This window comes from Columba livia, chromosome 7, assembly GCF_036013475.1.
Source record: "Columba livia isolate bColLiv1 breed racing homer chromosome 7, bColLiv1.pat.W.v2, whole genome shotgun sequence".
NCBI lineage: Eukaryota > Metazoa > Chordata > Aves > Columbiformes > Columbidae > Columba > Columba livia.
This window is the reverse complement of record NC_088608.1, coordinates 14,031,459-14,051,391: the sequence shown is the minus strand read 5'-3', so window position 1 is coordinate 14,051,391 and position 19,933 is coordinate 14,031,459. Positions and strand designations below refer to the sequence as shown.

Sequence of the window (19,933 nt, the reverse complement as noted above, 5' to 3'; positions counted from 1 at the left end):
CAATAAATACCCACTGTTTATCCAGATCTGTCTGATTCTAGGATCAAAAGAAAAACCAAAACTTTTAGTATCTTAATCTAATGTCAAAAGCTCAGAGAAGCCATCTCCTAAATTCTTCAGACAATATTTAAAGACAATATTTTGTAAAAATCCTTAGGAAAACAATAATGTGGGTACCAATGGTAAAATCTTCATTGGAACTGTGCTAGTGGGTACAGATTTCAGAGCTTTCGTAATTTTCTTATTAGTTTTGTTTGATGTTTGATACTGCAGAGCGATTAATTTCCTGTATAATAATTCAAGTATTTTATATTTAAGTATGTCTGCCCATATGCAGCCACATCTGTGAAAAAGAAATAGCAGGTGTTTCATTTTTATGGTTTCCTTCTGTTTATTTTTGACAAGTCCATTTGTTATTCTAAAATAAAATGAGTAATCTCTGAGCCCATTTGATTTGAAATAGAGTGCCCTGTCTGTTTACTATCATTAGTATTCCCATTGCAATAGTCTGGCCATTACATAAGTAGATACATTTAGCTAGCGAGAATAAAAACATTCTGTGCACCATTTGACTTGATCCATAAAAGAGCAAACCTATTAGACCAATATTGCTCCATTTTACTAGACTTCACAGAACCAATTTTAAAGCAAATGTTATTCAAACTTGCCACATGCTAACACCTGTACGCCTAACATGCTGTAGCTAATAGAACTTTGCAGATGCAGTCAACAGACTCTGTTTCTTTGAGGTTATTGTGAAGTGAGGAGAAGAAGAAGGAAAAACTTCACCCTAAATACCACTGGGATCTTGCATTATTCAGAAACAAACGTGTGATTTCATTATGCTGACTTTATTATGTAGGTAGGAGTGGCTACTGTATATAACGGAAAATAACAGTAGAAATAAAGGAAACAACAGATGGATCACCTCTAAAGCACCTTCTCTCCTTCTGACAAGGAAATAACAATTGCTTTTGATTAGTACATAAATGAGAGACCTTCCAAGAAAAAAACTTGATGTTGTAAGAAGAGAAGATCCTGCTTTAGAAAGTGACCGATTTGCTCATGCTGAATCAGTGAATCAATGACACAGCATTGTCAGTGATCCAATATAATTTATTCAATGTTAAGAAGCATAGTTTGGATGAGGTATGTTTGAGGAAGACGTAAAGAGGAAATATCTTACCAGCTTTCTAAGGTTTAAATATAATAGGTTCTCATGTGCCACTATTCAGTTTTAGACAATTACCTACACAGTAGGTATTATTAATTATTGCGTACAGACACATGAACTGCAGAGGGTCATGCCCACCCACAGAGACACAACTGCCTCACTCACACTGGTTTAGATACTAAAATTCTTCCTGTAGTGTCAAAGGGATATAGAATTATTCTCTGTTACACTGTGGTCTAATGAATAATACTGATCCAGAGGTCATTATTTGCAGAGATGGATGAAGTTAATTTTGTATGTAATACTGACCTTGAACTTATGAGTGATCATCTAACTCAAAATAGAAAGTAATTGTTTAAAATACAAAGCCAAGCACAGAATTCTTAAGGCTAAGTTATTAGATGGGAAAAACTTGTTTGTTTCAGACCAAAGGAGGATGTTAGAATCTCAGCAAAGACAGATAACAGCTCTATGTTTCTTTTCATTGCTTTAATGAAAGGAGGAGCTTCAAAACTCAACAGTGCTCTGGAAAAGCTTGAACAACTTCAACATTCAACTTCACCAGAGCTTTGGCCAAAGGTTTGGCTTTATTAAGAGTGACAGATAACAACCCACCATGAAATCCAGTCTCTCCTCTCTACATCAGGGGGTGTGAGGGACCAGCACCAGCCTGTGCAGGTGCTTGGCTGTCAGCCAGGATGAACCCGAAACAGTGCCAGAGACTGGTGATACAAAATACACAGGTACTTTCATCTTCTGCCATTTAGAGCCACTTAAAGATCCTGCTCTCAGATGAAGTGTTGGTCACAGAGTTTCTCTATGCCCTTAAGCACATCTCTGTGGAGGTTGATGGATTTAGTTATCAGTACTGTGATCTCCTAGACAGCTCAGTGCCTTTGAAATGGTAGCATTCGCATCATCAGGTCTTGAATATGCAGTTGCCAATACATCAAATTTGTCATTGGTTTGGACCTTATTAAGAGAAAATTATTGTATTATTTTTGAAGCTGGAGTTTAATTTTACTTTTTTTTCAGTGCCATTTCCTGTGACATCCTTTTAGATCAATCAGGGTTAAAAATAGGATGTGAAATAATGTTTCAAAATAACTCATGCTTCAATTTTATTATAGTCCTTTGCTCTATAAATAGTCTTTCAAACTGAAATAGCTCTTAAAGTCTTAAAGAAAAAAAAAAAAAGACTTCAAAGAAACAATTGCTGTGGTGAAGTAAAGCCTGTCCTTATCATTTTGGTAAAATGTTGCCTAAGCATTACCAGATAATTAGTCATTTTCCAGCTAATCTCCATATTTTAAAAATTCAAATAGCTTGTTATTCCAGAAAACAATTAAGGATTATCTATAAACTTTCTACATTTTACCTCCAACATCTCAATATTCACAATATCAGGCAATTGCTGATAACAAAATATGCAGAAAATTTTTTATATAAACTTTCAAGTAGGTAGAGAATGCTTTATAAGTAAATATTTTTTTGCAAATGATTATAGAAGTTACATATTTAAACAACAACAAGATATTCACCTTCAAAATTAAAATCTTGGTTAGCAGCAATAAATATCTTCTGTGAAACATTTCTTAATTAAGTAATTTCCTCAAATTTTAAAGCATTGTTTATAAAATAAATCACTTTTATGAAGGGTTTGCTTGTTGCTCTTTGTTCAGGTAAGGTTTGTGAGCTTTGAAAGCAAAACTTTTAAAGTAGTTAGAAAGGGTCTGTGGATTCCAAGAAATTAGCTTTTAAGGATTTTAGGGTACTTGTGTAAGCCCAGTTGTATTCAAGAAAAACAGATCATAATCCTAAGAACCAAAATAAATGTTGCTCTGTTGGCTGGGTCCTGCAGACTACCTTCAGATCCTCTTATTATTGCTGCTTTTAGTGGTGGGTTTGGGATAAATACAGCTATAGATTCATTAAAGCCTTTCAGCAGATATTTTATTGAATCCTGCACAATGAGTCAAATGTAGCAAATATTTGGAAGAGTTCAAAGAACTTAAATGTCTCTGAGCTTATAGAACTTTCCCTAATTTAGCAGGAGTAACTTCATGAAAACCTGTTTAAGTGTATTCATAACCAGACTCCTCAATATTCCCATTCTCCTCTGTAGATATTGTTCTTAAAAGAAATAGGGACTGTCTCCCACATTAACATCCACTGTACACCTGACTTCTTTTCTATGCTCCTGTTCCTCACTAGTGCTGGCCTCCAGGAAGTTTCATGCTGACTTGCTTTTCTTCTTGGTTTTGTCATCTGTTGTTCTGAGCTTGTCAGTCATTCCAGCAGCAGCAGCAGCTCAGATCAATGTGAATGGAGACTGGAGTGAAATTTTTAATAACGATAAGTCAAGCAAAATAGGGAGCTGCAAAAGCAATCCAGGAGAGGGTTTCTTTGAAGTCTTAAAGTTTTGATCTGCTATGACTTTCAACGGGGAAGGCAGAGTTGGGAGCAGTATAAGCTTTGTTATAATTGCCCAAGATAAATGGTCCCTTAAAATGCCTGGCGCAGTACATCAGGGGTTGAATCCAATCCCAACAGTGTCAATCAGAAGCTTTTAGTTGACCTTCAGTGGTGCTTGGATTATTATTTTATCAAATACAATGTTTTCTTGTTTAGTTTGCAGAGACATGCTTAAACAACAGTAGTTTAAAAGTGTCTGGAGACAGTAAATGTTACTACACTTCTTATGCTGAAGAGTATTCACTGATGAGGGCGACTTCTGTTCAGTTATGTTTAATGACACAGATAAGTATAAGTTGATTTTGAAATACCACTGCATGTCATTCATCTGCACACAAAGTGTATAAAAGAGTGGGATGCAGGGACATTTTACTTATCCTACTACATACCACTGAAGTAACATTGACGGAACTGGCAACTCTTTTTAGTTTTTAGGGACACAAACCAAAGGGCTTAGCAGATGCCTACAGAATTTGCATTTTTTTGTGCTTGTATCTTTTTCTGTTTGTTTTCCTTGGGTTTTCTATATGCAGGAGGAACGAGTAACCAGAAATGGGCAGCACCCTTTGAGGCATTTTGTTCATTTAGTGTTCAAGCACAGACCATCAGTTTGACTTATTATCTTGGGATGGAGTTCATTTCACCGACACTGTTCCCAGACTGTCCTGAGCTGTTTCTAAATGACCACACAACACTCTGGAAGAGGAGCCACTCTTATGAAACAAGAACTGCAGGAAACATATGAAAATTGCACAACTGAGCATTTTCCAGCAATGTTTCTCACCCACTGCTTGTAGTAATTGGACTGTACTTTTGCCTAAGGGGAGAAGAAAAGATATTTTGAGAAAAAGATGCTCAGCTAATCAATATTTTCTCCACAGCCTTCCCTTTACCAAAGATAAAAAAGATTGCAAGGGTTTGAGGTTTTTTTTTTTCCTCAAAAATGGATGACAGCTGCCTTCCTATTATGAGAACTCTGTACTTTCATTAGCTGAGGATACACTGTTAAACAAATAGTAAATCTATGCCATACCTTCATCTTTTTTTTCTGCAATACATCTGCTCCACCAAAACCACCTGCTCATAAATGTCTAGGTGCACTAAAGATCAGATTTGGAAGAACCAAAAAACTGCCACTAATGACCATCCTTGACAGGTGAATGCAGTTGTGATTTTGCTAGATAACCACAAAGTTACTCAACTTATTACTAAGGCACCTGTAGGCTGCCATCCAACTGAGTTATTGGCAGAGTTGCACAGATATAAGAGTTCAAAAACTCATTTACTCTTCAGCAGTGTGTTTTGCCTTAGAACAGGTTTTCCACAAAGCCCACAAAGCATACCATCTCCAAAGCTTAATAGGACTGAATGGTATAGAAGTATCTGTAAACTATGGCCAATTTAGCCATAAGGAAAGGCAACACTACTAACACTCACATGGTGCTGTCAGCATAAAGGCTCATTGCTGATTCTGGGCCTGATTACTCACTAGATTACTGCAGGTTTATTTTTGAAATCATGTTGGTGGAAAAATAAAGCTGTACAGTGGAGAACCAGGCTGGCAGTGTTTCTGCAGGCTGGATAAAAGAAAGAAGGACACTGCAAGACTGATCAGAAATAAAGCAGCCATCCTTCAGTTCTAGATCTGGAGTTCCCACTGTTTAGCTACGCTGCATCTTGTTAATGTCTTTTGGTCATATCAAGATCTTAGATGAATTTTGCTTGTTCCACCTCTCTTGTTTTTCCACTGTATTTAGCACAAACACATTGAATTTCCGTTTTCCTGACAAACAAAAAGAGAGGGTAAATTGACCAGTTTACCCTTTGAGTAGTGGCTGACATTCAATAGAACATTTGACTGACTTCTCTGGCTAGTCCATCAACAGCTGTACCACAGTTTCAGGCAAGAAAGTCATCACCAATAACTATTCTCTTTTAAGCACTAGGCACATTTTTGTGTCTTCTCAGAGCATCTCCATACTTTCTTAGCCATGAGGAAAGTAGTAACTATAATGGTAGTTGTAGGGCTTAGACCGGAGCAACTCAGTGGAAATATCACTTATTTTGACTTCTTAAATGCTACTGGAATTTCAGGCCACTGATAAGGTGGAAGAACCTCAGATGGTTTTAAAACAGCAGGACTCTACTTGCCCCAAGAGAGTTTAATTTACACTGGTTCAAATTCTGTCTCATAGAGTTTTGATATAATTTTTAATCTACTCTTCCTCTCTCTTCTTTTTCCAGCTGCTCGCAAGTCCTTCCCCAGGAAAAAACAATAAAGATGTTGATACTTGCTATGTTTACGTGCCTGCACTACAGTAAGTGTGTAGCCAGTAATGGGCTTAGTCTGCGTTACAAACTGAAGTCCTTACTTCATTTTAAACCTGAATTTAAAGAAAAATTGTCAGCCTAAGAAGGTTAAAATGGTTTGCATTTCATCTAGTTCAAGTCCCTTTCTTGAAGATCTAACTTTTGTGATTTGTGTGAAGTTTATGGAGTAACTTCTCTCATAATCAAATGCTGTTGTTTTCCTCCTAAAGAATAATGTTGGAATCAGCATACACTGCAAATACAATTTCTGCCTTGTGTTCTTCCTTTTTAAAATAAAAAATCCATGTGAATATCTGGCTGTTCTAGAAACACAAGGGAAAGACAAACACAACTAAGATGCAGTCCAGCATTACTCCTGTAAATGTCAGGCTATTTCTCCAATTAACCTTAAGTGCAAAGCCATCTTTTAAGTGCTTTATATAGTAGTATTGCTTGTAAGCCATGTCTCTACAGACACCGAGTTCTATGGGCTAGGAGTTCTTGAGTCCATGTCTATAAACCAATGTTAGGGTATCTTCTAGGATAGGATTTTACATTTCTGTGAGAAAATCAATGTCTTTTATTTTTAACTATAGAATCATTGAGTTACCCAAGGCAGAAATATCTGACTATGTTTCTTTAAGTAATTTTAATTAGATGAGGGCAGGAAAGGAATGTATTTCTCCTGAAAATTTCAATAAAACTAAAGAAGTTGGTTTGGTTTTTGTTGTTGTTTGTTTGTTTTTTTGTTTTTGTTTTTCCCTCAGAAACAACTATTCTTGCAAGAAATATTTCCTTTGTGTGTTGTGGCAGCTGAAATTTGGATGTTTTGTTCTGACATTCAATATTCTGGGTAAATTCCTTTTCATCCATCATGTTCTCTTAAGATACGTTATGTTCCTCATTTCCAGAAACTTGCAAAATGAAGGTTTTTATTTGTGCACTTTCGTTTTACTGAATAGTTCAAATGGTCAAGCAGCAATAAATGGACCGAATAATAGAGCACAGCAGTGAATAAAAACTAAAAAGTTATTGAATTGTCACTTTAAATCATAAGAATAGTCTGTATGTACATGCTTTGGTCTGGATGAAGAGTGTGCTTATCATTAATATCTCAGAGAATTTACATACGACTACCCACACCAATGTTACTAAATAAAACAATCATGACCAAAACGCCTGAGATCAAAGATTCTGTAGCGAAAATGAAAAATTTAACAGTTGAGGTAGGATACATAACCATTAGCAGTCTTAGGTGATTCTGAAATTGTCAACAGATAGATAAAAGCCATTTTTCATGTTGATTCTGTTACGGAAAGTTGTATTTGCAAGGTGTTAATGAGGGCTAGAAACTCAGAAGTGATGGATAAATCTTCCATAGAAATAACCTGACTCCAGAAGCTGTAGCCAGAATAAAAATAGCTGCTCAAGATTTGATTACAAATCTGGTGATAGACGGTAACAATGAATGCAGTGAGACAAGGAAAATGGCAAATTGGAAGCAATTGGTAGGTCTGAGGTTACAAACATACTTGCATCATGAGAACTGGTCAGACCTACTGGTAAGAGTATTGTAGCCAAAATGAGAGGAGTGAGTTTTACAGGGAAATCTCTTGAGTTTTTCTCTCCATCCCCACATGAGCTCAGAGATATGTAGATAAAGAAATAGCAGTGTTTTGTATATTCTCTGCTAGAGATGGTCAAAAGATTTTTATGAAGATATTCTGGTACTTTTGAAAGTATTTTTGGTATATCTTCAGAACTGAAAAGAAAAAGTATATAGATACACATTCAAACACAAATAAAAATCTTGTTTGTTTGTTTTTAAGTTGGGAGGAATACTTGAGTCTGTGTTTTGTCTTTGAATATCTAACAAAATGCCCAATTGGGATTTCATAAAGCTTTTCAAAAAAAGGACATCACCTCTTCATTAAAAAACAAGTGTGAGAAACCTCAGCCTAAAGGGCAATAATTTTACAGTTTTAAGTACCTGAGACCAGTGTCTTGTTTTATCAGCCATAACAATAGTGATATTGCCACGATGTTTTATGTCTACCAGTAGTAGTAATGCAATGTCTGCGTGTAATGAAGATGGCTTTTATCATGGAGATGGAGAGTGATTCCTGGATAGTTAAGAATGAAAATTAATTTAATTGGCTGAGGCCAGAACTGGATTCATTTTAGGATCAATCAAAAAAAAAAAGAAAACAAAAAACAAACAAACAAAAGTATGAAAGCGCGGGGAGAATTTTTAATGTGTGATACAGATGACTGGGCATTCTTCTGATCTTCCACTTTTCACCCTTCCTCTAACATGTATAAAATTTGTTCAGTTATTTTGGTGTCTCACTGAATGGAATTTAAGTACATCATTTTTGATAGAGCAGACGAACCATCCCATTATACATTTCAAGACGATATGAGCCCAAGCGAACAATGGAACAAGAAAATTCCAGTAGACCTTCTTCAGTTCAAAGAAACTTAAACAATCACCATATAAAAATACTAAGGGTAGCTTTCAAATTTAGTTGGTTAAGTTGATGATGCTATATTCCATTAATCAGATCAGATTGACTCAGCAAAGCAAATTCAGATTTATGGAGATCAGTTAACAAATCTGCAGTAGAGCTGATCTTCTTATCAGGAAACTTTTATGATACACACAGGAAACTACTTCAAATTGCTTCATTCTTTTATACAGGGAGTACAGTCCTATTGCAGGACTATTCTTTCACCTAATTCAATGAACTAGGAATGCCCATGTTAATTAGCTTTTAAATTTTATTAGTGGTAACATGGATATAAAAAAAATGCTAGAAGTATCAAATTAAGAAAATAAGGTATATGGATTCAGATGGGAGGTATTTTTTGTTATGATTATTATTCAAACCCTTTATAATTCACAATTTTTTTCTTTAAAAAAAGTTATCTTAATTCTGATTTAACCTACAGTTCATGAGCAAATGTCTGAAGTACTTCAGTTAAGTGACAATATCGGAAACTCCCTTGGTTAAATATTATATATAAAGAGGGACCTACTTGTAGCTGAAATAGCACGTACCACTTGTATTGATTCTGTATGCTGGACTGAAGGAAAGATCGAATTGTCTTTATGCACATGCTTTTCTTTCCTCTTTGTCAGCCACCTTCTAAAGTAGTTTCAGCATCTGCAAATGTAGCAGATGGATCCACTGATCACACAAATATTAATTATAATGCCCTTCTACCCAAGCAACACATAGTATGGTATCGCTAACAATGATTGGATTTTAAACTTGGTAAAAGCACTTTTACCTTGAGTTTTTGGCCCGACTGTATTGTCAGTTTTCTTGGGTAAAGTTACAGAATCTCATAAGAATTAAACTTTTTAAATTACTTTAAATTTTAAACTACATGTTTATATGTTTACTAATTATTTTAACAGCACAAGAACCAAATTATTAAAATGATTTTTGGCTTCATATGATCATGAAAACTCCTTTGCTGTAACAATAAATTCTCTGTAGATTCCTTAAAGCTAGATTGTTAGTTTTCAATTGAGGTTTTCTTTTTTTTTTTTTTTAAGGAGTTGAATCTGCTTTGATTTTTTTCAGTGTGATAGATACTTTAATTTCCTCTCTCTTTTTAATTTAAATTTAATTAAAAACTGGCCTTACTGACTTTCACTTTACTGAGTTGTCTGGGTTTCCCCTCCTAGTGTTTCCAGTACCTTGAGCACATTAGGAATATTAAGCAGTTAATCAAGTGTAAAGAACATTAATTTTTTCTCTAGCGTCTTTCATCTATCTTGTTTTTTTAATCAGAAGAGTATCCAGCACCTAAGCCCACAGATTCCACAGCCAGCATTTCATCAACAGGCACTGATATTTCACTGCACCCAGGATTATGGAAGAAATCTCTACTGACATGAGTGTATGGTCTTCTGCACAGGAGTCATCCCAGCCCCAGTGTAATCACTAAGATTTTCCCTCGCAGGCTTTAAAACAATGTAAATAACCGCAGTCAAACTGCGTATAGAACAAGCTGATTCCTTGAAGCCACAATTAAATTCTCTAGACTATTCCTAAAAGCTGAATGCAATTCAGCACACCATAAGCCCTACTACTCTCTGTGTAATTTCTCTAGTTTCTGAAGCCTATGTCTGAACCACCATCTATCCTATTTCTGCCACTGGACCAAACCTCACCCTGTTTTGGGCTAGGTAGCTAGAATTTGTTCAATTAAATGACAAGTGTGAGACCCATTTTACGTGGTGGATTTGATCTAACATCCTGGCACAAATAACAAAGTTACTGAAAGAGTCAGAGACCTTTCAGAAACTGGACTATGCTGATACCTTTATTTTTATTGTAGTCATTGCTGCCACTGGCCCAAAAAACAAAGCACCCAGTCCAGAAACAGCACAACTTTGAGTTTGGAATATGCATTATTTCTGGAACTGGTTTATGTCAGTGTAGATATAATAATTCCTGGTGTAAGACTGGTTTGCCCTCAGGTATCAGCAATACTAACCAGCTCTGACTAATGTTAGTTTATGAATCTTTGCATTAGAATTTATTTTGACTCCAGTATAATGCAAATCTTGATTTGTAAAGAAACTAATTTATGAATTCCAGTGGAGCTATGGTTTTTTAAATCCTTAATCTAGGCATACATAACTTTGTGCAAAAGTTATGAAACTAATACAGTAATTATTAGATTATTAATAAGAAGCCTCAGTGATTACACAGTGATTGTTCTCCATGCAAAGCAGAAAAATAAGAAATTACCTTTATATTTACCCATATTCTACTGAATCAAATCCATGTGTTTTAAGTCCTTTTGATTAAAGATCTTCAGTCTAGGACAAGGTAGAAATGCAATTGCCACACAAACTAGACAAGTTTCTGGGAAACCATGAACAAAACCTTAGGTCATAAATTAACCAAGATACTAAAAGAAATGCATCAAACTATTTTTATCGCTTTGTGAACAACCATTTCAGTCTTCTTCCAGTTCAGTGACATACACAAAATACTTCCAGAACTGTTTGGAAACATGTTTTGTTGTTGTTTCTAAATATGAATAGTTTCTGTCCTTTCTGGGGAACTTATAAATCTGACTTAGTTTGTATTTTTCTGATGAAAGTATGAAAAACCAATTATCATTATTATTTTTCTGTCTTATCTTGGAAACTTGAGACAAAACCCAGGTAGAAAATTCCCATCAGGAAGCTTATGCTTACTAGTAGATCTTATAGTAGAATGCATTGAGAAATTCAATCTATGTCAAGATAAATACTTGGAAGTAGTACCCCACTATGAAATTCTGATGAGCAGGTGTTTTTGTGAAGATTCGTCAGATAGCAATTTACAGGTGAATTCTGAGTGACTGCAGTGATTACACAGCTAATTATTTTCTCTTTGTATAGTTAATAATGCAGTATCCCATATAAGCAAACACTAACGTATATCCATAGTTTTAAAATTTTGCTTCTGAAAGTAGGAAATATTAGCCTTAATCCCCACAGAAAAGTTGTGATGTAGTAAATGAATCTTGCAGTGCACAAAGCCATTCTGCAAGCCTGTGGAATTTACTAAGGAAAGCTAAAGTAATCCTACTCCAGCCCCATCTCAAAGACAAGTGAGCAGTATGCGAACCAGTTCATAAATCATCTAACTGCCCAATCCATTGGTGTAAGGCATGTTGGCTGGCCTTAAAGCACTGGGCTATAAACTGCAGGAGAGCAGGAATTTCTTCCTGAGCAGCTCACCCGACTGCAGAAGCAGTAGGCCAGACAACTAAGTGAAACAATCTGATCAAATCTGCCAGTGTAAATTGTCCTTCTTCATGAATAAAAGCCTGAGGTACGTGTATGGAGGAAGACAGGGCAAAACACTACCACACTATAAATTCCTGCCCACACATACTGCACAATGACATCTACATGAAGACAAGGCTTTAAGGGTAAGAAAAAAAAGATAAAGAAATATTAAAAATCTGATATACATCTGTACCTTTGGGAAAAACAGAATTTCATCCAGCATTTGTCAATTTACTTAGTATACTTTCTCATGCAAACTTCATTTTTTATGTAACATTATAGGCAGTATGTTATAATAAGCACACACAGCTCAACTCTCTCCAGACTTTCCTGTTTGTAGTCATAGAATAATGTAAGGCGGAAGGGAGAGTTGGAACTTGTCTGGTTCAATTCCCTTTTCAAAGCAGAGTTAACCAAGAAGGAAGATTGGATTGTGTAGGCTTTTCCAGACAAGCTTCAGAAATCTCCAAGGATGGAAATCACAGAATCGACTGGGTTGGAAAAGACCTCAGAGATCAAGTCCAACCCTTGGTCCAACTTCAGTCCATTTACTAGATCATGGCACTAAGTGCCATGTCCAATCTCAGTTTAAAAACCTCCAGGGATGGTGAGTCCACCACCTCCCTGGGCAGGACATTCCAATGCCTGACCGTTCTCTCTGTAAAGAATTTCTTTCTAATATCCAGCCTAAATTTCCCCTGGCAGAGTTTAAGCCCATGCCCCCTTGTCCTATTGCTAACTGCCTGGGAGAAGAGACCAGTCCCCACCTGGCTATAACTTCCCTTCAGGTAGTTATAGAGAGTGATGAGGTCACCTCTAAGCCTCCTCTTCTCTAAACTAAACAACCCCAGCTCCCTCAGCCTCTGCCCATAGGTCTTGTGTTCAAGTGCCTCCACCAGTCTTGTTGCTCTTCTCTGGACCCGCTCCAGCACTTCAATATCTTTCCTGAGCTGAGGGGCACAGTACTGAACACAATACTCCAGGTGTGGCCTCACCAATGCAGAGTACAGAGGAAGGATCACTTCCCTCATCCTGCTGACCATGCTATTTTTGATACAGGACAGGATACCATTGGCCTTCTTGGCCACCTGGGCACACTGTTGGCTCATGTTGAGCTTCCTGTCAATTAGTACCCCTGGGTCCCTTTCTGCCTGACTGCTCTCCAGCCACTCTGTGCCCAGCCTGTAGCACTGCAGGGGGTTGTTGTGGTCAAAGTGCAGGACCCGGCACTTGGCCTTGTTGAACTTCATCCCATTGGAATCAGCCCATTTTTCCAGTCTATCCAGATCCCTCTGCAGAGCCCTCCTGCCTTCCAGCAGGTCGACACTCCCTCCCAACCTGGTGTCATCAGCAAATTTGCTGGTGATGGTCTCAATCCCCTCATCTAAATCATCAATAAAGATGTTAAACAGGACTGGACCCAACACTGACCCCTGGGGGACACCATTAGTGACTGGCCGCCAGCTGGATGCAGCCCCATTCACCAGCACTCTCTGGGCCCAGCCCTCCAGCCAGTTCTTAACCCAGCAGAGAGTACACTTGTCCAAGCCACGGGCTACCAGCTTTTGCAGGAGTATATTATGGGAGACAGCTTTCCCCTCATCCGCCAGGTGGGTCACCTGATCATAAAAGGAGATCAAGTTGGTCAGACAGGACCTGCCCCTCCTAAACCCATGCTGGCTGGGTCTGATCCCTTGTCACTTCTCTGGGCCTTTGTTCCATGATTGATTGTTCTATGGTGATTATTTTTTTTTTTTTTTCCTGTTAACTAATCGAGGTTTCCTTTCCATTGTCTCTTGTACTTTCATTTTATACCTCCAAAAGTCTGGTTCAATCTTCTCTGTTACTCCCTTCAGGTAGTGAAAACCGCAAGTAGATTTCCCCACTCTTAGCTTTCCCTTCTCCAGGTTAACATCCAGCTCCTCCCCTCCCCTTTAGAGCATCTTAGTGGCCCTATGATCCCACACCACTTGAAATCGCATTTTTTAAAGCTAGTGAGATCTAACATGCAAAATGTTTCTGAGGTACTGAGTCTGTGCAGTATTCCAAAAGAAATGCGTTTTCAAGGGTGCACAGCTGCAAGTAGAAAAAAATATTTGAATTCATACTTTATTGGTCTAATATGGTTCCTTAACTGGAATACTCTTGTTCAGTGTCATCTCTTTAACTGACAATACTGTGCTAGGAAATATTCTTACTGTGATATCTGTAACCCAGAAAAAGCATTTAAAAGAATGTTTGTATTATTTCGTATTCATGAACAGGAAAACACTGAAAAAAGTTAAATGACTTAGTTCAGGTCACACACACAAAAAAGCCTGACAAAAACTGGGATTTTAGCAGTAGGTTAAAAAAAACAACCAACCAACCAACCAACCAAACACAACATAAAAACACATCTGGTCCTTTAACATCAAAACAAATCACATCAGTCCATCTCTGCCTATAGGAAGACACAGTCTGAATAAGAGCCTGTAATGGAAGCTAACACATTGCCTTGATTTCCTGTGAAAGAAACACTTATTTGTTGTACTCTTTCCAATGTTGATACTGATTACCAAGAAATGAAAATACTTGTGAAGCTGCCAAGTTAATTTCATGACAGATCAATCAGGAATGGCACACAAGAACCTGACTTTGGGCATAGCTATTAATGTCTAGCAGCTCATTTGAGGAAAAAAAAAAAAAGAAATAGCATTGAAAAGAAGTAATCAAAAGATCCTCCAGCGGTGAAGATATCAGTGCCAGGTATTTATCACTAGGAGAATAACAAGTTTACTAATCTTAGTAAATTGGAACAAGAGATACATTAATTCTGTTCATTAGGTACCTCCTGCTGTTATGGTTTGATTATTATTCATAGTACTTGGACACTTCAGTTAGGATTGGGTTATTGTGAGTTCTAAGTACTGCACATAAGCATAACAAAAGCCCAGCCCCAGCTCTGCTTTACAGTCTTACAGAAAAAAAGGATTTGATTTGCAGTTTGAGAAGAGGTACAAAATGAGGTTATGCAACCTGTGCCCTCTCTAAGAACTGAATAAAGACATTATTCATCACAGACCTGTACCTTTCTGCCCTCATACCTTATCTTCTCTGCAGGCTTCTCGCACCACAGTGATATTTTCTTTTGCTTTGACTTGTTTATAAACATCCAGATAATACATGTCAGCAGCAGCAGCAGCCATCACACACAGTCATATGTCAACAAACACTGGAAATTTGCATTGATGTCTGTACCGAAGGATTCCAAATCACTCCAGAAATCCCCACTTCTCAAAGCAGGTCTCTAATAGAGTGTGATAGCTCCAATGTCACAGTCTAACTTCATTTTTGCTAGAAAAGCTCCAACTGAAAACCTTGGCATATACAATGAGGCACAAAAGTGTCGTTTTCATCTTTGAACAAGTGTCCTATATTTCTGTGTTGGGGTTCCTATTCCTGCAAGAATGTATCGAAACATACAATATCCACAAAACACCAGATTTAAATGCCTCAGCTAAAAGGCTGCTGCTTAGAGAACATACAACAGATGATTGTATGAAAAATGTTCAGGGCAGACCAGTATCTTAGGGGTTTGTATCAATCACCTCTGGATCTATACAGCACGATGTCAGAACACACTGCAAATCAAACTTACATAGTCAAAATACTGGAGCTGAGAGGCTTATAACTATATTAACTCTATAAATGTATTCCTCCTCCTTATCACCATAAATATGAAATTTAGCTGATTTTGGATTAAGCAGACCTCAATGTGAATTCTGAAAGTCTCTGTAAATTCTTTCTTTTTCACAGTTCTCACTGTTAGAAAAGTGATTCTCTCAGAGGGCAGAAATTAAAAAAACAAACAAAACTCAATACTTTCACAAACAACAACAAAGCCAAACAATGACAAAAAAACACAAACAACAAAACAAAACACACACACAAAACAAACACTAGAAACCAGACTACTAAACAGCAATATAACTGAAAAAAAAAAAAAAAAGATAGTGAAAAACAAAAACGCATAATGAACTTGCTAAAGGGAAATCCAATTATATGTTACTAGGCTAGAAGTGTGGGAAGTGCTGGCTAGTTATCTTACTGTAAACTGGGATTTTCCTTATGCTTTTGACACAGAAGGCCTGAATGAAAGTAACAATGTCTAAGATTCTGTCCTGCCCTTGGGACGAGCCCATGAGACCCTCTGCCCTTTTATGGTTTAATGATGTAAATCCAAAGTTAATGTGACATATTAATCAGAAGTCAAATTTTTAGGTTGTGAAAATTATTCTTTCCACTTTCTTGGACCTTTTTATTTTTAAGAAACATATACCTATCCACTAAAATTGCTGAATACTTTTCTCTGAACTGATAAAAATCTATCTCATGAGGTTTCAAACCCATGTTCATAGGTGCAGCTATCTTTCAGGGATCTTCTGACGACATATATGGCACAAGGAACTGTGACTAGTTACCTCCTCCAGCCAGAGTGGAGCATCAGATGCAGTTGATCAGCACAGCACTTCTCAGACCCTGTTGTTTATTGTTACAGAAGCATCAGACACACGAAATTAAAACTTTGTGCCTTTCCCCTTGCTCACTAAAAATCAAACTACTTGCAAAAAAAACCAACCAACCAACCAACAACAACAAAAAAACCCCACAAAACACAAAACGGAAAGACGAAAGAGACTATTTAATGAGCATAAACCTAATAAGCATTTCTTCTGGGAAGAGCATGCTGACATCTTAGAGTCAGTACTCATACGGAAGAAGTTAAAAAGTATGTTCTAATTTCATGTAAGTCTTTATGTAGGAGGATGAAAAAAACATAATACTTCAATTTAGATTAAATTCTACAGCTACCACTAATATAGATAACAATTTATAGTTTCACAGCTGTAAAGGTTTTAGATTTAATTAGAGGAACTTGTTTCCCTTTACGTGGCAACTTTTGCAATGAGGTATGTTCTGACAATTTGCATTAATATGCTTTATATAAATTTTACTGAGTTTCCCGCTGTGAGTTGCTATGGAGTATCATATTTTAGGATACAAATGAGAATGGAAGTCTTCATTCTTTCCTGCTTACCTTTGGAATTTGACTGTTATTGACCTATTTTAAGAATGATGGTTATAGACAAAATATTTCAATGAGCAAATTTATTGACTGAATTTCAGTACACTTGCAACAGAAAGTTTGATGTTAATGAAGTTCATGAAAAATTAAGTCAGAGAGTCTTCCTAAAGCATTCACTAGTACATTGACACAATAGAAAGATCTATTCAGATACACTTTTTCTTCACTTTCTGGTACATACAAGTTGATGATTTAAGATTTTCTTGAAGACATATGAGATTATATACCTTCAAGTCATGCACGAGTTTTTAAAGTTATTTTGAGAAGATATACTTTCCACAAAATCCTGCTGGTGGACTCTAGTAACTGATCTACTAGTTTGACTACCATCAATGTTGAGTTAATTTTCCAACACTTATTTGGGTTTATGTACCTGTCACTTTTAGAAGTGCCATAACATTGCCCTGTCACATTCCTTTTTCACACATTCTATAATACACCAAATTTCAGAACTGAACATGTTCTTTTAAGACTCTAGATTTCAAATTATTAGGGATTATCGATTTTAAATTGAGAATGCTTAAGAATTGCATGATGCTTTGTAACATACATGATACTTCGTTAAAAATAATCTGGAAAAATAAAATCACTGTCATATTGTATGATGTTGGTTTGTATATATGCATATGATTTATAAGTATGAATAACATACTTGCTTTTCCCCGCATTGGTAACAAATTTTAAAGGTTCACAAAGAAGTGATCACTGATACATTTTTTCTGCTTTTTCTCAACTCAGCTAAAGTTTCTGTGACACTTTTCAACTTCCCTTAGCAATTTTATGCTTCTTAAGTTAAAAGTTATATTAATACATCCTTTGTCTCTTTTTATTTGCTCTCTGTTGTCTATTGCCACATTGAACAGTGATGGGCTTATAGTTGTCTTCTTCCCAGACTACAGAATCATAGCCATCAACTGTGTATCATCATAGCCTTCTACTGTGTATCCTGTTTTCATTCACTCTCTTCCTCCTCATTCCTCCCAACTGTCTTTCAGAAACCAATCCTTCTGAAACACTAAGTGTGTATGTACATTTAATACTGGTTTGTACTGTCCATTTTTTTTTTTTAATAAATTTAATGTAACTGTATCAACAGCACTCACAAAGCAACCATTAACTTCCAATGTAGTGATTAAATCATCTTCATCAAAATGGATTTACTAATTGATTTTTCCTTTTATTAAGTTCAAAATCATCTATAGTTTGTAGAACCTAATGACATTTTACAGGCTGTTTCAAAATGGTAGATTTAATTTTAAAGCAGCAGTGATTTCAAAGTGGATTCATCTATTTTAAATCAGCTATTGGGCTCATCCACTGTATCACTGGCTGCATAAAACTTCCAAACTGAATTTTCTATTAATAACATTCTTTCCTATCCACACACTATTATCTGTTGGGAGGTTAAAATGGAGACCCTTCACAGGAATTCTGTTGCCCATGACAAACCTCTTCATGGGCGCTGCAGCAACTACGTGTACCCAAATGCATTTGTGAAGCTGCACTGAGAAGTTATCAGTAACATATAAAGAGTTGAAAAGAAAAGAATAAGCAACAAGAACGCAGAAAGAGACAAGACACTGCACTTGGCAGTGCCTCCTGGAAAACTTTAGTTTGAAATTATGCTCACATCAGAATCACCTTCCTGACAGCAAGGACTTTATTTTACTCCTCTGCAACTCACTCATTTATTAGGATTTTTGATCTTAGAAAACTGGAAGTTGTCAATTTATTTCTTGTAAATTTATATCCTTTTCTCCAGAATCTTCAATGTTTTCTGTAAAATGTAACTTCTTTGTCTTGACAAGTTATCCTCAGCAGCACTCCCATTTATGTAAATGAGGAAAAGAAAAATTAGCTCCAAAGACAGAAAATAATCATTGGAAAGGAAAAGGGCCTAAAGAAAAGCAATGAAACCATATTACTAGCTTAAAAGTGGACTGTGAGGGTAACTACTGGCAGCACAAGAAGGGGCAAGTCTTGTACATGCTCCATACTCTTACAGACCTAATTTGTCTCTCTTTTGTTTTATTTTTATTTTATTTTTTTTTTAAAGTTAGTTTAAAGGGAAAGGTTAATAAATCAGTTTCCTGTATTTTGCAGTATTTATGTCTGGCAGTAGGAGGAAAAAGTCATTATATTCTATATGCATAACTGGAAAAAAGCTTTTACACTGCAAATACTGAAGCTGGTTTTGCATATTTCTTGTTCTCTAAGAAACTGAACAGAACAAAAAGTTATCATCTGTCACTTCAATCATTGTAGGCAGTATTAGCAGGCTGGTTGTACAATAGGAAATAGCTCATGCAAATTGTTGTATTCCAGCTTGTCAGTTTTTTCCTTGATAAAACTTATATTGTTTAATATTCTAAAAGATAAATTATTGGACTGTTTATTAGAGTAACACTGGAGAGGCATCTAAACATCGTTGCAAGAGGCCTTCAGATATGTACTTCAAACACCACATACAGTTGCTGAAAACCACTATCAGGTTGAGTCACTGTTTATTTTGATGTTTGTTGTAACTGAGAGTAATATCTAGTACCTTAGGATGTGAACTCTAAATCTGAGGAAACGTAACTAAACTCAATGTCCTTGCTGTTCTGTTCAATCTCCATGCTGCTTGTCATTCTGGCTTCAGTCTTGAATGACTGATGTTTTAGGCAAGGATATCTCAGTGCTGGGGTGGGAGGAGAAAAACAAGGAAGTGCTCGCTTACACTCAGGCTCCTGTGCAGGGACCTCATCCTGAAGTTCATTGACAAGTGGTAGAAAAATCTCTATGTTCAACCAGAGCTGGTCCAGCAATAGCCCCAGTAGAGCTCCTATTTGTAACGTTATATCAGATCACCTCAGCAAACCTTCAGGCTATTGTAGCCTGAACATACTGTTTCTACATTTTCTTCCTCAGTTCTACTGCAAGTCATACATACAATACAATTTATTGTATTTAGCCAAGGGTGATATAGTTCTCAAACAGGTTTTTCATCTCTATGAGGTACCTAACCAGGATTTATGAGATCAATGCAAGTGCTATCAGTTAT

At 36.5% G+C, this 19,933-nt stretch overlaps 1 long non-coding RNA gene across 1 annotated transcript in view; it reads right to left on the bottom strand.

Annotated features, from left to right (window-relative positions):
* The window catches only part of LOC110366121 (uncharacterized), a 101,388-nt gene that overhangs the window by 453 nt on the left and 81,002 nt on the right, over positions 1 to 19,933 (bottom strand). The gene's annotated exons all lie outside the window — the stretch shown is intronic.